Source organism: Oryzias melastigma, linkage group LG14, assembly GCF_002922805.2.
Source record: "Oryzias melastigma strain HK-1 linkage group LG14, ASM292280v2, whole genome shotgun sequence".
Taxonomy (NCBI): domain Eukaryota; kingdom Metazoa; phylum Chordata; class Actinopteri; order Beloniformes; family Adrianichthyidae; genus Oryzias; species Oryzias melastigma.
In genome coordinates this window covers 29,806,323-29,825,359 of record NC_050525.1, presented here as the reverse complement: position 1 = coordinate 29,825,359, position 19,037 = coordinate 29,806,323, and the positions used below count along the sequence as shown (strand labels likewise).

The 19,037-nt window shown below is 46.4% G+C and overlaps 2 long non-coding RNA genes across 3 annotated transcripts; one reads left to right on the top strand and one right to left on the bottom strand.

The window, feature by feature from the left end:
* Positions 1 to 913: 913 nt before the first annotated feature.
* Positions 914 to 6,740, bottom strand: LOC112139225. Its single transcript, XR_004949101.1, has 5 exons — positions 6,388 to 6,740; positions 4,821 to 4,939; positions 4,656 to 4,715; positions 1,416 to 1,528; positions 914 to 1,261 (listed from the first exon to the last, which is right to left on the bottom strand). It is a non-coding gene; the product is annotated as an uncharacterized LOC112139225 (long non-coding RNA).
* A 140-nt stretch (positions 6,741 to 6,880) lies between these two features.
* LOC112139219 lies at positions 6,881 to 9,953 on the top strand. Of its 2 annotated transcripts, XR_002917949.2 has the most exons (3): positions 6,882 to 7,174; positions 8,533 to 9,647; positions 9,723 to 9,953. It is a non-coding gene; the product is annotated as an uncharacterized LOC112139219 (long non-coding RNA). The 2 variants fall into 2 exon arrangements; XR_004949100.1 differs by having other exon boundaries at positions 6,881 to 7,174; positions 8,533 to 9,953.
* Positions 9,954 to 19,037: the final 9,084 nt, after the last annotated feature.

Here is a 19,037-nt window from a genome sequence, read left to right as displayed (position 1 = left end):
CCAGAAGAACCGAATGGATTTGATTGATTCCAGGTAAAAGTTTGAGCATCGTGCGTGTGCGCGCGTGCTGAGAGAGCATCCTCTGTTCTAGTCAACTTTCACCTCGGTGAGGTTTTGGCTTCAAACTTCATGTGGAGTAAACCTTCAGTTCTCATTCTCCATAATCATCAATAACTGGATCGATGTCTCGATTGAAACAGTTTTAGTGACATGGTTAGTGCATGTTTGTTATTACATGTTTCAATGGATGATAATTATTTGAACTTTTATCTGAACAAAATTTCCCAGTTAGGAACTTCTATAAAACAATACGAAAAAAATAAGTTTAGTTTGAACTTTTATTTAAAATGTAATTTGCTCATTAGGAGGAAAAATTGTATTTTAAGGGGTTCTCCAGACTGATTTGTTATTTTCCAAACTATTTTCTACCAATTTGTTTCTGTAAATTTGTCCTCCAGACATGAATTTAGTCAGAGACGACATGTTTTATTATTATTTGATCTATGATGGTTGGTAAATAAATGTTGTAGAATGACTCGTATAATCCTCTCATTTGTTTGTAAATCTGTCTCTGAGAGTCAGTGTCTCTCAACCTTCACGATCTAATCACGCCGTCTTCATGTAATGAGACACACAAACGCTGCTCCATGTAAGGCTGAAGACCTTTGACAGTAGCTCCTCCCACACGCGGCTGGGGCATCAAGCTTATGAGCACATTTTTGGACAGACGTCGATCTATGGCAACTGAAAAGTATCATAAATCGGCAGGAAGAGGGGCATAAAGAACGTCTTGGGCATCAAAAACAATAATTTTTATGGTCAAGCAGAAAATTGGCTGCTTGGTGAAAGACAGACGGTGGATGCTGGTATCCCCACGGACTCTCAAGACGACTGCCCGCAGACGCAGCCGACTGGACGCAGGCGCAGCCGCCTACTCGCAGACTCCTCCTGATTGTCTTCAGAGTTGGTGCCGCCACTGCAAACAGATTTGAATTTTTCCTCTCATCAAACAGTTGAGTTCCTTTTCCAAACCCTCAGAGGCTGAAGGATCTTCTCCAGGTTACTGTCAGGAGGAGATTCTGGATCAAACATTCCTCTCATCCTCATCCCAGACATGTCAGCTGACATCTGAAGGAGTCGCGTTTGCTGGTTCTGGAGATGAACGGAGAAGATCCTCAGAGTCTGCAGGACTGTCCCAGCAGAATGAGAGCAGAGGATGAGGATGATGTGGAGGATTTGGACAGATGATTCCCTGAGACGTCTGGAAGACCGACGGAAAACAGGAGCATCCGTTAAAACGCCACAGCAGAAGAACCAACGCCGCTGGTTTTTACAAGTTCATTTAAAATCATTCAGAGATAAATCCTTAAATAATATTGTATGTAAATATGTAAACTCACATTTCCATAACTTACCTGTCTGTTAGTCACCTGCTGAGCTGCTTAAACGTTAGACTCCTGTGAGCCACCAGGGGGTGCCAAAGAGTCATTTGAGGAGGATTAGATCAGCCTATTGATGGTGTTTGCTGCTGTTTGTTGATGAAAATTCAGGAAATAATGAAGGAAACCATAATAAACCGAATTGATAAAAATGTTTCACTAAACTGGAAAATGTTGAGCCTGTTTGAACTGAAACATCAGCAAAAAGGGAAGATGGAAAGATGCAGCAGCTAAACTAAAGTTATGAAATATTTGGACTTCAGTAAACACCTGAGACAGCAGCTTTTAGGTGTCCGGTGTTATTTTTAGATATAGTTTTCCTCAGTATGCTGTTTTTTTGGGGGGTGAAAAGTGAACCAAACATTCCTTCAGTTTCATAGAAGCAAAGTCTGGAAGTGTGAACGAGAAGGCGGAGCTTCAGATTCGCCTGATCCATCGTCAGTCTGACAGACACTCATCACTGTTCATGTAAGTTCATGTAATACTAGAAAGAAGTAAAAACCAGAACCAATATTTGTGTTTTCATCTGGAGGCTTTAGAGCGCCGCCCCGTTCCTCCAGCAGGGGGCACTCTGGCAGCGTTCTGGCTGCAGTCTGAGCATCCTCGTCTGCTCTGCAGGAGGCGGAGGACATGTCTGCAGGATCTCATCCTACAGGAAAGCAAAGACAAATCCTGCTGAGTCTCGGTGCTGCATGACGGTGAATTCCTGGAGATGAACTCCTGTGTCTCAATTTGTCACAGCGGCAGCAGCTTCAGCGCGGAGGGACGGTGCAGCAGCAGAGCAGCGGCCTGCGTCCTCATACTCCATGACAGCCGCGCAGCAGCTAATCAAACGTGCAGCCGCTCCGCTCTGAATGACAAGCTTGCATGAATTAGCAGCGATGCTTAAAGCCCGCGTGGATTCCACTCCACACAAATCCACCTTAAGCTGAATGAAAGCAGAAGCAGCTGTTCCACTTCATCTCTCCTGATCAAAGGTCTCAGCCGGCGCCGCGTCCTTGAGAAGCCAGTTTGGGCTCACAAACCCGAAGTACTGGACCGGATCCGCAGTTTAATACATCTGAGTCTAAACGTGCAGGTTTGACCCGATTATTCTGGATCCAATAAGAACACAGAGCGGAAAAGTTCACAGTTTGTTTTCGAAGATGGAGGAACAGATTTAGGTCTCAAACGGAAACGGTTTGTGTTTCCTGGAGACTCTTCCTGACACGTTTCCTCGGAGGCTTCCAAACATCCGTGTCAGACTGGTGGTCGAGTTATTGACCTGAATCCACGTTTTCTTTGTGTTTGGTTCTGCACTGATCCTGACATTAACCCTTTACCTCCAGAGTTCATGTTCTTTGGTTTACTGTAATTTTATAATCGTAAACACGATAATTCCAGCAGATTCTGAAGGAGAAATGTTGTAAACTAGCATTAGCTTTCCTCCAGAACTCCATGGTCTTTGCTGCTTCCAGAGTCGGATAAAGTCGGTCATTGTTGATTCCGTGTCGGTGATCCTTTTATCCACATTTTTCGCAAACTATTTTTTGTTGACTACTTTATAGGTTTTATACTGGAACATAAAAACACCAGAAAACAGGAACTTGAGCTTTTAAAGGAGCAATGCTTCCTGCAAGGTGATTGGTTGGATTGTCGAAGCAAACCAACGTGGAACTAATTTGAATGGTCCAAGTCACGAGTCATTGATCTTCAAATCCAAATCAAGTCACAAGTTATTGATGTTCAAATCCAAATCAAGTCACGAGTCATTGATGTTAAAGTCCAAGTCAAGTGTAAAGTCGTCAGATTCTTGAGGCCACACCTCTGGATGAAGCCCATTGGATGAGCAGTGAACCACATAAAGGAAGACTTAAGTCCAGTTACTACGAGTCATCGTACGATGAAGTCCGTCCAGAGTAGTTTGAATAGTTTGGACTTGTTTTTTTTTCCAATTCCATGTTTGGAAAATTGAGTTTTCCTCCAGATGAGGCTGGAATGTCGACATGAATGCCAACATGCTGATAAAAATACATTCTTCCAGAAATCCTTCTGGTTCTCCAAGTAAAGCTCTATTCTCAGAGGGAATTGTGTGTTTTTTCACACGTTTTAGCTGTTTTCAATTCCTGTTCACATCTGGTTCCAAACAGCTGCAGTTCCTCACTTTCAGCTGCAGTCGCAGTCGCAGTTGCAGTCGCAGCTCTGCATGGCTGCAGCTTTCAGCTGCTGCAGCTTCATCAATTATGTTCCAACGATGTTATCTGATCAGGAGCGGCGTTCCCCTGGAGCGCTGGACCTGGATGAGTATCTGAGTATGACTCTCCAGCAGTCTGGATGTGACGAAGAGGCTGAGACGTTTGGATCCATATGCAAATGGTTTAATGGACAAGGGCAAGACATAAGCGTGGTCAGAGTCCAGGCGTGGGTCGAGGGAGGAGGCAGGCAGGAAACCGAAGAAACAAGCAGAGATCAAAACCAGGAGACACAGTAACTAGAAATGCTCAGAGATGTATGCAGGGCAATACAAGGCTTCGCAGTGAGGTGGTGACTGAAGGCAGACTATATACACTGGTGGTGATGAGGTGGATTGAAAACAGCTGAGGAGATCTGGCTGGGAGTAGAGAGGGAGTGCAGGGTCAATATTCAGGTGAGGGCTCCCTCTGGTGGTCGTTTGTGGAGCCAGGAGGGGAAATGCTGACACTGGACTTCATCGTTGTTGCTTTTGGTGGAGGATCCTGGAGGCAGGCGGAGCCTCACATGACGCCGACAGCAGGACGTCACTGATGGAAGGAGACCAGAACCCGTCCCTCCTCCGGACCTTCTGTAGCGTCCGTCCTGCAGCACTGGAGCCGACCTGTAACCCCCTGGAGCGATAAGGGGTTCAACCGAACCTGTGACCCTTCAATGAAGGGTCGACCGCTCTGCCACTGCACCACAGCTGCTCCCCGTGTTAGGGGAGGGGGTCAGCCGGGGGTTGGTCTACGTGGCAGTAAATATTTACACTCACTTTAGTGCTTCTTTTATTTTGAAACAACCTTCATCTGCAGTCCAGCCAGCTTCACTTCCTGTCTAATCCTTCACTTCCTGTTTGCATCCTCGTTCTCCTGGTTAGGATGTGGGGGGGCGGGGGGGGGGGGCCTCTGCAGTGTTTTGTGTCTTCATCAATTATTAGTTTTTAATGGTTCTCTTTCAAACCAAAGCAGGAAGTGCCCCCCCGGGCGCGGCGTGCCCGCTGACCTTCATTAGAGCGGCGCTGCTGTATTTGGAGGGAAGGCGGTCCCTGATGGCGGCGTTTCCCTTTAATGAAAGATGTCAGCATCAAACGGCGTCTCAGAATAATGACGGCGGCGGGACGCGCCGCATTAATGATGTTTGCTCTGCTCCGCTCAGCTGTTCACACACGGATCATGGATGCGGAGTCCAGATCTGGTCCCGGAGCGGTCCGTCAGCGAGCCCCATGAGTCCGCGGTCCAAGCTGGGTCAGAACCTCCTGGTTCAAACGGGCCGACGAAGGAATCCGTCTGTAGAGGGAAGATAAGGAGCCGAGCTGAAGCCACCGGAGTCCGACTTCAGAGGGAAGTCAGATGAACTTTCAGATTAAAAACTATTACTGCTCCGGATTAAGAGATCAAAGCGGGAAAACCCCAAAGTGCTCCGACATGACGGCGCCGTCCACAGGAACAATGCAGCAGGACGTTAACAAGAGAATTATCAGAGTTTCCACAGGTGTTCACATTTTAAACCTATTTTGTTCCTCTGATGAGGAAGAAAGATCCGTGTTTTCCTCAGCAATTCATCGAATAATCCTCATTTCTGACCCGGACCCACGGCGGGGAAGCTCGGCTCTGCTTCCACACCTTCATGGAGAAACAGGAAACTGCTGTCTGGATTCTGCAGCTTCCAGCTTAGAAAGTCAATTAAAACGGCAGTTTTCAAAACTAATTAAAATCTTTCAAAGCCGCCGTCAGACTTTGCTTTCTGCTCAGTGTTTGGTTTGAAAGTAACGCCAAAGCATTCCTGACGCGTTTGTTCTCATGTTTCAGTTTGTCATCTTTTTGAGGGATTTATTCTTTGGAACAAAAATGTCAAGGTTATCCGTAGTGGGTAAACAGTCCTTCAGAAATCCAGAAACAACTGAAGCTGGAGTTTGTGCTGCAGCTGGGTGGAGCTGGTCACTGACGGATCGGAGAACAGTTCTGAGGACGGATCGGAGGACGGATCGGAGGACGGATCGGAGGACGGACGGATGACGGATCGGAAGACGGATCGGAGGACGGATCAGAGGACGGATCGGAAGACGGATCGGAGGACGGATCGGAGGACGGATCGGAGGACGGACGGATCGGAGAACAGTTCTGAGGACGGAACGGAGGACGGATTGGAGAACAGTTCTGAGGACGGATCGGAGGATGGATCAGAGGACGGATCGGAGGACGGACGGAAGACAGATCAGAGGACGGATCGGAGGATGGATCGGAGGACGGACGGAAGACAGATCAGAGTTCAGTCTGAGTGCTCTCCGGTGCCGTCACATCACAATCTGATCAAGATGACCCTGAAAACTTGACCTGATAACAAACGTTTCCATACGCCACACGTTTAATCAGGATTAATCAGAAGTGTCTAAAATACCAGAAGCAACATGCAGACACACACACACCCACACACACACAGACAGATAGCCTGCATGAAGACATGTCATCTGCTCTGCATTTTTCTAAATGTAGACACGGTCGAGACAAACCGAGTTTTTTATTTTCTGCACTGATGAACATGTTGACGAGTTTGAATCGTTTTTTTATCGATTCAGGAAGAATCATGATGGAGATGCAGCAGATTCACAGCATCAACGAGGACTTCCTGTTCCTCAGGAAGGTTCCTCTCAGCTGATCACCTCCTCCCAAAGCTTAAATGTAGAACTGTCAGAAGACGTGACGGTGCAGTGGAACTCTGATTTCAGGTGTTTTACCTGCTTCCTCCTGAAGGTTAACCTTCCTGTGATCCGGATGCTCTTCTGCCTCCGACTGAACTGAGACATTTTCATGGAGCTTCAGCCTCAACTGCACCTCATTAGCTTGATAGCTGCTCCTCAAGGGGCTTATGGGAAATGGAGTTTCTGCTGAAGCTTTGGTCTCCAAACAGGTCTGGAAGTTTTCCTTGTTTCCTTCTCCGTCATTTTTCCACCGTCGGCGCTGAGAGCAGCCATCACTTCGGCTCATTTGCCCTCAGAGTTGCAGCCTCAGACCCTGCAGGCGGTTTGTTTGCAGGAGTTCATGTCTCTGAGCTGCCGAAGGCTCTCAGGACCACATCACATTTCCATTTCCCAGCATCCCAGCCGCTCATAAACAAAAGGAACAGCTGGAGCGACTCCCACACGCCCCCCCTGATAAAACGGCCTGTAATTTAATGATAACTATCACCTGTTCTCGCCGCTGCACCGGAGATGTTTGCTGAGTAATTGGTCTGTGGCTTTTGCTTGATTAATATGATTGCCACATTTTTCACTGTCCCGTCTCCGGCGGCCGCCGCGCCTCTGCAGGTACGGACTTCCATTAATTATGTCCTAATTGGTTTGGAAATGCGGCGTGGAAGTTTGTTTTGGAGGACGGCTGCAGTTTGGGGAGCGCTTGGTGAACCTCCTCCTCTGGGTGGAAGACTCCAGGAGGAGAGACTCCCGCCCACACGCCCACGCCAAAACCAGAAGCTAATGAGCTTACCTGCTGGATCAAAGAGCGTCGGAAGGGAAGTGATTACAGGTAAAGATGCATAATTACTGATGCGTGAAAAAACCCACAGCTGGTTTTCAGCTAACCGAGCGGAAAACAGCGGCGAGTCTGAGAGGACGACCGTCAGCTATGAAGAAACACCACCTCCTTTTAATTTGCTTCTTTAATTAAGAGATTTATCAGGAACACGAGTCGGAGCGCTCGGATTCTGAATGTCAGGATGACCTGCAGCTTCTCCTAAATTCACTTCTGCTGCTTTTGTCCTCTAAACTAAATTAGAAAAGAAACTTCCTGATTAAATAAAAGTATCTCTGCAGGACGTTCATTCAGGAGAAAATACTCAATCTCTGTGTTGTTTGTTTTTTTGTGGAACAAAAGTCGGATTATTTCTGAGGATTTACTTGATTCTAGATTGTTTTATAAATCAGTGTTTGATCGTTTTAATAATTCCAGTCGTCTCTCTGCTGCAGAATGTTTTAATATTCAACTGAATCTTATTTTCTGTAATAAAAATATTAAACATAATCTTCAGATAATTCAGCATCTTTAGGCCTAAACTAAAGAAGAAAATGTTTTTAGTTTTTAGATGAGTAATGACCAGATTTACCGCAGCAAATCTAGACCAGCATCTTCTCTGGAGCTGCAGGTTACAGACCCCCGACCAAAAGGATGAGCCGTCAGATGAGGACCATCGGTGGGGTACCAGCGGTCTGCAACCTGCGGCTCCAGAACCACGTCTGGCTCTTCTGCCGCTCTATTGTGGCTCTCTGTTTAAAGAAAAATACAAAACTTTTAGCTTAAAAAAGTAAAATAAAGTAAAACAACTTCTCACTTTGCCAGCAGCCATAGTGGTTCAATAATTGAGAGCGAAACATTTTGACAAATTCCAGTTTTTTAAGTGCCTCATGGTTAAAAAAATAAAGTTAATTATCTCTGTTTTAATCTTAGAAAGTTAGATTTTTGATTTTCTGAATAAGAAGCACCACAAATGTTTAAATATATATGTATTTTTTATTGATATTGCACTACCTTCCACTAGATTAACTTCATTGAGATAATCCTGTGTGACACAGGAAGTATTTTATTTTGAAAGGAACTCTTGTTATAAAAAGTTATAAACTCTTTCTTATTTGGGGAAAAATAAATTTTCTCTTAAAGTTGTTTTTTTAATGCTAAAAATAATAGTTTATTTATATTTCTCATAAAATACTAACAACATAAAGACAACGTCTTATTTTTCTGAAGGAGGTGTGGCTCCTACGGGGGTGGAGTCTGTGAGAAATCGACCTAAACGACTCCTTCAGAGTTTAAGGTAGCAGACCGCTGTGGGGTAGGACCACAGACTGACCATAAATCCAGACTTCTGTTTGTTTCCTTCTTCCCCACAGCACCGCTGCAGTAAAGCCCCGCCCACCCAGGGAGGACACACCTCTTCTTTCTGGTGAAGAACCACAGATCTGACTTGGAGATTCTAATTCTGGTTCTGGCTGCTTCACACCAGACTCCAAACCACTGCAGTCCACCCTGAAGATTCTGTTTGATGAGGATAACAGAACATCATCTGCAAAGTGAGGTTTCCAAACCAGACTCCGCCCTGCTGCTCTAGGAACACCGACCCGAGGCGGTGATGGCGGGCGGCCGCGTGGCGTCCAGCATGAGCTGGAAACACGTCTGACTTCCTCCAAACCAAACTCTGTTCTGGTTCTTCAGATCAGATCGACCCACATTAACATGACACCTCCGCAGGACACTGCAAAGGAGAAGAAGTAAATGTGATTGGGTGAACTCCCATGATCCTTCAGTCACACTGATCCGTCGCTCTGTGATGTCCTCAGAGATGTTCTGGTCTTTCTGGATCATGAACGTGTGGAGGGAGGTGGAACCAGGATCTTTAGAGGGGGATGACTGAGCTTTCCCATGAGCCTTTGCAGCTGCTCTGGGGATGCTTGTTTTGAAGCATCTCTCTGGTCTTCCTGGAGGTTTTCTGGTCTCTCTCCAGATGAAACCAGAACATGGATGGAGATTAAGAGGATGTGACTTTAATGACCTGAAGATTCAGTCCATCTGATCTGTTTGCTTCATCTCCATCAGTCTCTTCTTCTGTTTTCATGCCCTCCTGGAGGTCATTAAACCAGCTTTACCTCGTGGACTCAGCGCTCTGACTGCCCCCTCCTGCCCCCCCCTCAGTGACCCTGACATGTTTGTATTTACTGAGGATTTAGCAGAAAGTGAACAATTACATTTTCTCCAGGAGAGTAATGGTTGGGAGATTGTTCCGCCGTCTGTCCTTCCTTTCAGGTGGACACTTTGACAGATTTCAAATGAGTGTTACCTGGTGTCAAATGTGGCTCAGCAGCCGCCGCTGTTCTTTCCCTCTCTTTAGAAACGACTGTGGAAGCCCGGCGCCCGGATCGATGCGCCCCTTACCCGCTGTAAATTGGATGGCCGGGGATTGATTCATCTGAGCGCTGAAGGAGAGCGGCGTGCGGCTCCGGAGGCTGAGGTGCTCTCACAAACACGCCGCGTGTGCCTGCACGCCGTCCTCACTCCTTAATCGTGTAATGCGCTCTGCGTGCAGACGCCTGGATCTGCGGCTGATCTGGATAATGGAGCTGCAGCTCTTGACCCTGAGGGTGAACGCTCAAGCGGCCTTTTGTCTGGCCGAGTCTGCACTCGGCTCACCTGTTCTGCTAGTCATCGCTCTCCACACCAGACGAGCGAGTCCAAAAAGTCTGTTCAGATCATTAAAGGATCTACTTTTAAAAATCTTTTCAACCCAATAAATCTGTGATTGACCTGCAAACCTCAACACTTCTCTGGGTTTCTACTGAGGCAGAAACTATCGGAACCAGAACTGGTTCTGTTTTTGTTTACCTGTTCATATTTCTGTGTTCAGACGCTCCAGCTGACGGTTTGTGTTCTGGTTTGTGTTCTGGTTTATTTTCTGGTCTCTGTTCTGGTCTCTGTTCTGGTTTGTGTTCTGGTTTGTGTTCTGGTTTGTGTTCTGGTTTGTGTTCTGGTTTCTGTTCTCCTCGTCTGTCCTGACTCCACTATGCTCGGAGTCTTCCTCAGTCTGTGTAGTTTAGCCTGATCTTCGTCGTCTGCAGGCTCGACTTTCTTTCATCATCCTCCCAGACCTTCGTTTGCCGTTAATCCTGTTTTCCCAGCATCCTCCCCTCCGTCTGCTTCTCGCTCACATATCTGAGCGACTGGACCGACCAGAGATGCCGTTATGAATTTATGATTTTATTTTGGGGGAAAGATGTGGAATTATTCAGAGGAATGAAGAGGAGGATCTGCTGAGCGGAACGGCGTTTAAAACCAACGTTAGCTAAACGCTTCTGATGCAAACGGACGCAGGAAAGACCCCAGACGGTCTGGAGAACAAGAACACACCAAGCTAATGAGGCGGGAGTCACAGACTGATTAGGATGAACTGATTCTATATTATTGATCGATAAGTGTTCGATAGTCAGTGATTGGCTGTTGGATCTGATCAGGAAAGCTCAGACTGACGGTGAGAGGCTGTCTGAGTCTGTCAGCAGCTCAGTAAATGTCGTCTGCAGAAACGTCGTGGTCGGATTCAGAGAAAGAAATGAAACCGCTTGGACTTCCTGCAGCTGCTTTTCACTCAAAGTGAGGCGAGAACTCCAGTTTGAAACCTTTGATGGAGGATGAAGCTCAGAGGAAAACTGTCAATCATCACATTTCTGCGCCCTGTGACAGACTGGAGACCTGTCCAGGGTAAACCCCGCCTTCGCCCGTCAGTAGCCGGGATAGGCTCGGCACCCCCGCGACCCCGACAGGGAAGAAGCGGCCAAGAAGGTGAATGAATGAATCACATTTCTGCATCATGAATGAGTTTAATTTAATGACTCCGTTGTTTTCTTCAACTTCATGAATGAAACATTGACAACATTTTTATAGCGCCCCCCTCAGGCTCAGTGTGAATGACGGCTTCACAAACCTCACCTGCAGGTTCTGTTTTTGTCCATCACACCTTTGGCTCCTCCCCCTGAGGGGGAGAACACAACATTCAGGAGGAAATCAAACCCGCTTACGGCCTCATGAAGTCAGACGACATGAGGAGGATGTTCACCTTTGACATTGACATTTGAACGTGGAATTGATCAAAGATTGATTTAAAAAAAGTGTTTTTATTGATGTTTATAAGCTCCTTCAAAGAAACAGTAGCTGAAACCTGAAGGAGTGAAGCGGCTGAACGTCTGCAGACCGAGTTCAAAACCTGGGAAAGAAAATCCGCTTTAAGAGAGCCTCAGCGGTTCTGCTGGGGTTCTGGGGGTTCTGTCCGCTCGTGTCCCTCAGTCTGAGCAGCGATGACCCGGTGACTCCCCCTCCGGCGCCGTGGAGCCTGTCAGGAGCCGCTCAGGTGGCGGCGAGCGGCGCCGGTGGTTAATCAGCTTCCTGCTTCCACAGAGCGGCTCTCCTTTGCTGATACAGACAACCCAATTACCCACAATGCCCGTCAACGGAGGAAGGTCTGGCACCATCACTGCCTGTTGGGGAGTTTTTTTCTCCCTTTACCTCTACGGTTACAGACTGGGATGAGGCTGAGCAGCAGCTGAAACAGTCAGTCGGTAGTTTCATTCAGACGTTTTTCTGTCCTGAATCTGCCGCAGATCAGCTGTGATTCTCAATGCAGATTCACTAAACTACCTTTTTACGTGGATTTGACATCAACATCTTTCTACGGTGGCCAAGAGAGGTCAAGATGCTGCAAAACACAAAAACGATGCAGGAAGGAACATCAGCTCCAACATTTTGACAGCCGTTTAACGGAGCCTGACCTTCATCTGACCTCCATCTGTCCTCCATCTGACCTTCATCTGACCTCCATCTGTCCTCCATCTGACCTCCATCTGACCTCCATCTGACCTCCATCTGACCTCCATCTGACCTCCAGCTTCATGTTTCAGTGAATTCTCACTTTAACTTTTGCCAGATTTGTTCCCACTCGACCAAACTTTGGTCTCAGGAACTTCTCGCTGGTTCCTGAGCGCTCCGTCCTCTGTGGACGCTGGAGGTCTGCTCTCCTGTGTGACAGACGGAGTTGAGTCTGCAGATAAAGTCCTCCAAACCTGTGAAGTGAGGAACAATAATCCAGGAAACGAGGAGGAAACGGTCTTTCTCCAGCCGGTAATGAAATCCCGTCAGAGAATTATCAAGTCAGAATTTAATTAAACATGAAGATTTAACATTACTCCTCCTGCTGGAATTCCACAAAAGAATCCGATTTAGTGGAGCTCCCTCTTTGGCCTGCATGTCGGAGTGTTTGAGGCGTGCTCTTTCATAAATCAGGGATAATGTAATTGGCTAAGATCGAGTCAGGGAGGCGATTAATTCATCCGCCTCCTCCAGCGGCACTCGGGGTGGCATTAACAGCTCTCCAGATGTATTATTGCAATCAGAGAACTCTCACCCAAAAGCAGGTAAAGAAAAATCCTCTTTTCTCCTAGTTTGCTGCTGGTTCTCCACTTTCTCCTGATTCTCATTTAGTTATGTTTAACCTTTGAAGCACAGAGTGTCAGATCAGTCTCAGTGTCTTCCATAAACATATGAAATACGTCATTTTGTTTAGGCCCCGCCCCTAAAATGCAGCCGTTGATAGAAAAGTTTGAAGTAGAAACGTCTCCATCATGTGTTCCTCACCGAATGAGACCGGCGGCGAGCCATCAGCTGTGGTTCCTGATGAAACCGTGGTTGGAGGAGGTGAAGACATCCATCAGCTCCTCTGTGCATCGCCGCTCCCTCGCCGCTCCCTCGCCGCTCCGCTGGAATTAAACAATTAAAGGGATTTTAATTAGGAGCAGTGGAAGGTTCTTGTATCGCTCTGATAGATCACCGTTTGAATTCAATACCAACGTTAGCGGTTTCCTTCTGCATCAGTCAGCAACAAACACCGTTTCTGCGCTCTGGTCTGAAGGCTGCAGGACCGAAATCACCTGATCCATGCTTCCTGACACGGGCGTGTCCAGAGAACGCCGGCGTGTCCAGAGAACGCCAGCGTGTCCAGAGAACGCCAGCGTGTCCAGAGAACGCCGGCGTGAAGAACCCTGAGCTGCTGTGAGTCTTTGATGGAGAAAAAAGACTGAAGGGGTTTGAGCTTTTGGGATCATTGAGGATTCACTGTTCTGGAGGATCTTCCTGCACACACGGACACACAAACGTGCACAGAGACAAACGTGCACAAACACACAAATGTGCACAAACACACAAACGTTCACAAACACACAAACGTGCACAGAGACACAAACGTGCACAAACACACAAACGTGCTCAAATACACAAACGTGCTCAAACACACAAACGTGCACAAACACACAAACGTGCACAGAGACAAACGTGCACAGAGACAAATGTGCACAAACACACAAACGTGCACAGAGACAAACGTGCACATCCCTTCACCCTTTTGGTCGATGACGTGGGTTTGTTTCTCCGGTGTCTAAAGACACAATCATCTGTTCCAGATCCAGATTCATCCTTGAACACATCAGAACCACTTTCAGCGTTTGGGTCGTCGTTCTGCTCCAGAACCCAAAGCTTTCAGTTCTGGTGACCTGGTGGAGAATGTTCTTCCTCAAGTTTTTACAGTGAAGCAGATCCTGCAGCAACCAACCCCACACCATCACACTCCCACCTCCATGTCTGACAGCGTTAGAGTCCAGATGTTTGTGGACATTCTTCCAGAAAGTTCCTCGTCAGAACCTCAGTTAGAAGTTCTGTGGACCCTCCAGATGTTCCTCTGGGTTCTGCTTCCTCAGCAGAACCCTTCATGGATCATGTTTGTCTCTTTCTGACTGTTGGATCCAGAACCGAGTCCAGACTCAAACAGGAGGAAATCCCAGCATGCCGTGTTTCTCTCTGGAGGTTTTTCATTCTGTTCAAGCTTTGATCCAGCAGCTGATCAGCTGATCAAACCCGGAGATCAAAGGGATTCACACCAACCAAAACGCTGAAGAGAAATCCCATTTCGATTTGATCCTTTGGGGTCAAATATCTTTTCATCTAATCTCATATAAAAGTTGAAAACGGTAAAAATCTGCTGTGTGTAGAACAGCCACTGCAGCTGCTGTGGTGGAGCGGTCGACCTCTGCTCTGGCATCTATGACCCTGAAGACTCCAGCTGTTGTTTGTGGTTATAGAGTTTGGTTCTTTCCTCTGTGGATCATCTGAACTTTTTCACTAAAAACAGTGAAGTTCCTGAATTCGACTGCAGGAGGAGAATAGATGAAGAGTCAACAAAATGCAGCGTATTCAGATTCAGGCCTGCTGACCTTTCCATCGGCCGACCCCTGAACTGGAGCCTGAATCCAAACACGCTCATGAATACATTCAGGAGAATCTCAGAGCGCACCATCAGCACTACTCGACCAGAGAGGATCAAAGTTTCAAACCGGGAAACTTTCGTTTCTTTTCTCAGTTTTGAGGGTTTCAGTGGATTCTTGAATAAATCCAGGAAGAAACATGAAGCTATTGAACATAGTTCAGTGTTTTTGAAATGTTTTCTCTCATCGTTCTGTTATTCAGACGTTTCTGTTACATCTGCCCAAAGAAGAACTTCTTCACCACGAACTCCTCTCCAGTGTTCAGACGTTCTAAAGTCTGTTTCTCATCTTTGCTGATATAATTGCAGCAACTCGTCACTCTGGAGATTATTAGTGGAAAAGCCCCTCGTGATGAACTCCTTCTCCGTGCAGGAAAACGTGCTGCTGGGAAGTGATTAAGTGAAAAATGCTGATTGTATTTCTCTCATCTCCTCCTGCTCACGCTGGGCGTAATTATGCAGAGCAGAGAAAAGCAGAATTTCCAATTAGGACGTGGAACCGGCTTTTGATATGAAGATACGGTAAACGGAAGCGTTTGCTTCACTTTTGAGGAGTTTGTCCCGTTCTAACTCCAAAACGTTTCCGCTGAGCCGCAGAGATAAACGGATTCCTGACCTGCTGGGTTCTAATGTCTCTGACTCTGTCTGTGATCACTGGATCTTTAAGATCTGATCAGCCTCGTTTAATCCTCTTGACAGATCCAGTCATGCAGAATAACTACTGCAGTAATAAAACCTGAAACGTGGCGTCCGGCATGTGGACGCCACGTCCTAGAGGTTCACCTGAGGCGTCTCAGACCAACTCGCTGACTGTATATAGAGCACTGGACAGAGCAGCTGTGACATCATCCATAGAAAACACCGTACCTCAGGCTCCAGCCGAATGAAGCCAATCCAGTCGCCATTTTCCCATGATATGGGCGTCGCCATCTTGGAGCCAGACGACAGTGATTGGTCCGAGTCGGTCTGAGTCACATCTTTATGACTCAGGAGTAATAATAACACTCAACGTGGGGGTCAGCAGGCTCCACCTACTTTTACTGAAGCATCTGATTGGTCAGTTTATGACTTCTGACCAATAGAACGACGGAGCAACAGCTGTTTATTTCTCTATGGAAATCGATGGGATTTTGGCTTCTTGGAGCCACTTCCTGTTTGGAACACCGGGTGGGAGGGGTCACTAAATCCAGTTCTCATTTACAGTCAATGGATAACCCACATGATTTGTTCTGGTTTGGGTTTTTAGCTGCTTTCAGTTTTAATCCTCACAGCGGATCTGTTAGATTTTCAGTCTTCAGTGGATTAAAGACTTCTGAGTTTAGCTTTAGTTTTTGCTGAGTCATGGTTTGGTTTTTGCTTTGTCATGTTGAAGCTCATCATCAAACATCTGTGCTCAGCCTGTCTCCCAGTGTGTAGCTCCATCGGTTTGGTCGGGGGGGGGGGGCTATTTTTATCTATTATTATGCTTGTTTTTAAATAATCTATTTGGTGAACAGTAACTATGAGAAGTTCTATTTAATTAGGACACTCTTGCAAAAGAGATTTGTAATCTCAATGAGTTTCTCCTGGTTAAATAAAGGTGAAATAAAAAAATAAAATAAATTAATTAATTAAAGATTGATTTGATTTACTAGTCACTGGGTATGTCTGAATTGCTTTTAAATCCACGGCACCAGATCGTATTTTAGTATTTAGGGATCAGGGAGGGAATTCAGACACAAACTCCTGACTACCAACAAGGCAAAGGACTCTGGGAATTGTAGTTGTTTTTTAGATTTCAATACATTTTGACTCTGCAGCATGTTTTTTCTAGTCAGGAGGGAATTCTTTATTCCCTCACATTCACTTCATAAATATAAAAAAGGAAAATGCTGAATATTTATTTGCAGACAGCAGAAAAATGTCTGAACTGGTTGTGAGGTGATCATCCTTCAGATCAGCAGGACTCTGAATGGACCACCGCTGGTGTTTTAGAAACGAGTTTGAAGGGTTTCTTCATGAAGCTCCGCCTCCCTCTGAAACCACAGAAAGTTTGAACAAAAACTGAATGAAAGTTTCTCTGTTGTGGAGGTTTCAGACTTTTCTCTGTAACATTTGGTCCAAAATGGAGAATCTTCCTTGGATGACCTCATCGTACCTCCTGTCAGGCACGGTGGCAGCAGAGTGATGGTTTGGGCTGCTTGTGACAGTCATGAACGGTTCTGCTGTTGGCCCCTCCCTGGTGTTTTAACGCTGGGTGTTATGGAATCCCGCCGCCGTCTGTCACGCCGACAGAACCCCTCGGAGGATCTGGACCATCTTTCAGGCAGATTAAGAGCGCACTCGTGAGCAGAACTGCCTGTAATGAAGTCCCGGCTTTAATTATTTCCAGGAAAAAGGCCGATGAGCTGCAAAACTACAATTATTTTAAATTAAAAAGCGCAATTTGCAGCACAGTGATTTTAATTGGCTTACTAAATATGCTGCCGCTGCCGCGCTTGTTATCACACACTTCCATAAAACGTTTTAACTCCGGCGGATGTGCGGCTCGCCGGTCTCAGCGGCTCATCAGTCGTGCTAATAATGAAAGATCCTGCAGAACGCCATGCTGCAGATATTAGCAGCATTTCCTGTTTCATGTGAAAGCACTCCAATAATAATCACTCTTTTAACAACAGACTCAAACAGGACATGAATCATGTTGACGTCTTTTTATGAAAAAGCAACAAATGTGATTTTATCGTCTGATCTGCATAAAATCACAACGATGAGAAAACGGGCGATTAGACGCCGCTGAAGAACGATCAGCGTTAGGCGGGATTCAGCTCACTAATGTGATCCCGATAAATGATCAAGTGATTAACGGATCCACGTTCAGTTCCAGAAACGGTTCCATAACCGGCTCCCGGTTTCAGCTCGTTAACCTTTTCCTGGTCGTTTCGCCGCTCCGTCACTCAAACATTCGCTCGCTTAAAGACGCGGCGCCGCTAAAGTTACACACTCCTCCTTGTTAAGTGGGTGGCGGCTAATTGCGTGTGACGATGGCGACCACGGCGGGCAGGAAATGACAAGCTATGCTGGTAGCAGCAGCTGGAACGCTTGTTGTGGAGATTTCAGAGTCGATTTCAGAATGTTCTGCTCCGGTTCTTCCTTAACCAGGATTCACCTTCATCCTCAGTGCGCTCTCCGATGATCAGCTGTTTCCCGCCCTTTCCCAAACCCTCAGCTGAGCTCAGGCCTGCAGGGCGTCCGACGCTCAGCTCTCAGAGTGCCGCTCTGCACTTTACTATCCTTGAACTTTCACCGGCTCCTCAGAGAATCCGTCTGCTGACGTTTTTCACGGAGACGCTCGTCAGCATTTCACTCCTCCGTCTTTCTTCTGCAGAATCAGAACTTCAGACTAAAAACCCTCAAACTTGAACATTCGGTTGTAGTTGTACAAATTCCAATCGGTGTTTCTGTGGACCCCTCCCTCAATGATTCCACTGAGACCTCCTGAAGGAAACAGAAAACCTCCATCCTCGACTCTGTGTAGCGGATTCTACTGTTCCTGTCCTTTCAAAATAAAAGCCAGATTCTTTGAAGATCTAATTGGAAACTTTTGTAGTTTCAACTAAACTTCTTGATTCAATGAAAAACTGAAATTACTACAAAAAACAAACAAACAAACAAACAAATAAAAAAACAGAAAAATTCACAGAAAGATTAAGTTAATGTTATTTAATGACGGCCTAAATAAGAGACTGATGGAGAACAGAGAGGAGTTTCACTGTGATCTCCAATCCTGACAAGGGAGAGGAAAACTGAGAGGAGGTGCAGAGCAGGAGGTGAAAGTCCTCAGTGAGGAGGTGCAGAGCAGGAGGTGATACTCCTCCAGTGAGGAGGAGCAGAGCAGGAGGTGAAAGTCTTCTGTGAGGAGGTGCAGAGCAGGAGGCCCTCACAGCTGCTGCCTCGTCCTTCAGGCTCGGCGTCTGCAGTTATTCTGAGATCGTTGGAGAAGGTGACCTGACCAGAAGCGTGAAAACTGCAGACGGCAGAGCGTGTCTGAAGGACAGAATAATTCCTAATAAAGATGCAGAAACAAAGATAAGACTCTGACTGATGGAAACACATTTCCTGACTTTGTTAGTTTTGCTGAACATTAATGAATATTATAATTAGAACAGCATCCAGGCTGCTGCTTGATGATATTTGTCTGAGGAAATGTTCATAAGTTGCAGGTTTTCCTGACAGTGATGCTGCTGAAACATGAACCCTTTGGTGGATGGATTTGGAATGGGGGGGGGGGGGTCGGCCTGCCTCAGAATGAAGGTTTGTCCTTCCACTGATCCACAGCTGAAAACGTCTACATTCTATAATTATGATAAAGACACATTTACGAGTCACCTGACAGACACCTTAAATGTTTCTGTACAGGTAGAAGGTAAAGGACTGAGGACACTGAACGCATCATGAACCTCATCTGGACTTCAAAGTGTCTGAATAAGAACAGAAAACTTCCAACTGCATGAACGGTTGAAGCTGAAACCACGCTGCAGCTGAACTCTCACCAGAAACACAAACAGC